Source organism: Alexandromys fortis, unplaced genomic scaffold (assembly GCF_014885135.2).
Source record: "Alexandromys fortis isolate MF-2015 unplaced genomic scaffold, M_Fortis_MF-2015_v1.1 scaffold_1, whole genome shotgun sequence".
Taxonomy (NCBI): domain Eukaryota; kingdom Metazoa; phylum Chordata; class Mammalia; order Rodentia; family Cricetidae; genus Alexandromys; species Alexandromys fortis.
In genome coordinates, this window is record NW_026067927.1 from 12,064,118 (window position 1) to 12,066,608 (window position 2,491).

Consider the following 2,491-nt stretch of genomic DNA (forward strand, 5'->3'; position numbering starts at 1 on the left):
CCTCTGGAACAGCATCATCTGCTCTAACTGCAGGGCCATCTCTCCAGCCTCGCCTTTTCTTTCATCTTCTCTCTTCCCAGGCTTGAGTTGAACCCTCTCTATAGCCAGACAAGCCTGAACTTCAGATCCTTCTGCCTCAGCCTCAGCTGGGATAACCAGCATGAACCAATAGCCCATGATCCAGAAATATTCTATATAGTAAATATTTCTATTGTTCTATTCCTTTTCCTTTCTTTATATCTTGAGCATGAAATAATGGTTGGACACTTTATTCAGCTTGTTATTTTAACAGGGATGCCTTTAAAAAAAAACACAGAATAAGATTCCTAAGTATGATACACGCCGTGATTTATTTAAAAATTCTATTATCGAATCTTTTCGGTTGTGTTTTTTTTCTACATTATTAGTAATCACTAATGAAAAATCTTTAAGTTGTGGTGCTCACTTACGACTCTTCCTCCAGGAATTATTTCTGAAGATGGAATATGTATAGTTTCATGGCAGCTTGTTCTTTTTCTGAATTCCTCTCTGGAAAGGTTGTATTAATCGACATTCCCACCATCAGTGGCTGAAAGTACCTATAGTACAGCGCCTTCCTTGACAATGGATATTATTAACTTTTAAAACCTTGCTGGGGCTTGGTTACTGTGTCTCGAACCCAAGCACTTGAGAGGCAGAGGCAGGCAGATCTCTGTGAGTTCAAATACAGCCCGCTCAGAGAGAGTATCAAGCCTGCCACGACCACATAGTAAGACACTTCTACAAAACAAAACAACATAAAGTAAAAGATATCTATATCAACTTCAGGCTTACACATACACTGTGCACACATGTGCACATGCACTTCCACACATATAGAAACATATACCCGCAAGTACCTACACCACATATACATACACAGGCAAAACCAAAAAATAAATAAATAAATAAATAAATAAAGCAATTTTGTTAATTGTACTGGGATTGGGCAGTATCAGCAGGTATTAACTTATTTCTTGTTCACATCTTAATTACAGCTCTATAAAGTGTTCGTTTGGTAGTTGGCCTCTCACTCAAAGCTTAAAATCTTACCCAAATCGGTAAAACAGAGAGATCCAGGACCAGCCAGTGCTTAGCCCAGAGATGAGATAATGGTCTTCTCCCTGCACCATTCTGCCCCCTGCTGGAAAAGACTGGAGCTCCTGAAACTCCTGAGTCCACAAAGGGGTTCCCTCTGACTGTGTACTTGTGGTAGATAGACTGGTCCAACCATGTAAAACTGGGGCTTTCAAAAAATTAGAACAGCACCAGGTGTCTTGGGAGATGGAGGCACGGGAGTGGGAGGTTGGCATGGGCTGCGTTCGGCCATAACGCATAACCATAAAGCAATAAACGAAAAACGAGAATCCTCAAGAAAGTGCACATTTCAGATTTAGTTGAGTGAGATGCTTCTTTCTTTCTTTCTTCCTTCCTTCCTTCCTTCCTTCCTTCCTTCCTTCCTTCCTTCCTTCCTTCCTTCCTTCCTTCCCTCCTTTCTTTCAGACGGTGTCTCACGTAGTCCTTGCTGGCCTTGAACTCCAAGCCCTCCTGCCTCCATCTCCCAAGTGCTGGAATTACAGGGGGCTTTTTTTGTTTTCACCTGTTTCTGAGACAGGCTCTGACTAGGGAGACCTCAACCTTCTAAATCCTACTACCCCAAAAGGTGGGTTACAGGCCTGTACCGTCTAATCTGGCTGAGACTCGTGCGCTTTAAATAAGTTGTATGGAGAAAGGGGAAAGGAAGGAAGGGAAGTTCTGTTTTTACAGTGCTAGAGATAGAATTAACTTCTAAAAGGTATCCTTGGATCTCTGAGTACACACACATACACACACACACACAATATTTGTTGAACCCTTACAAGCTAAGCCCTGAGCTACAGGCACCAGAAATAGTAACTCAACTCATTTTAATATAATCCCCATGAGGTACCTACATTATATATGCTTGACGAAGGGGGAACAGACGCTCAAAAGGGAAAGTAACTTGCTCAAGGTTTATACAGTAAGAAGCAAAACTGTCGGGATGTGAAGCTTGATAATCTGCTCCTTTTAAGTAAGCAAGCAGGCTGGACTCACCAAACAGCTTGGATTGCCACAACTAGGACTGCTTCAGAGAGCGGCTCTGAAGTGGGTTCAAAGCTAGCCCGGCAACTTTGCAGGACCTGTCTTAGAATAGCTTTTTACTGGGGCCAGGGAGAACGCATGGTTGATAAAGTGCTTGCTCTGCAATCACGAGGACCTCAGTTTATTCCGAGAACAAACCTAAGTTAAAAAAAAATTTTTTTTAATTAAAAAAAAAAAAAGCACCAGCCTTTAATCAGCCTTTAATCTCAGCACTAAGAGGCAAAGGCAGAGTTCCAGGCCCATCTGGTCCATATCATGAGTTCCAGGCCAAACAGGGATACATAGTGAGTTTGTCTCAAACAAAGAAACCTTTTCTCTATTACACGGTTTTTCACAATTTGCAATTATG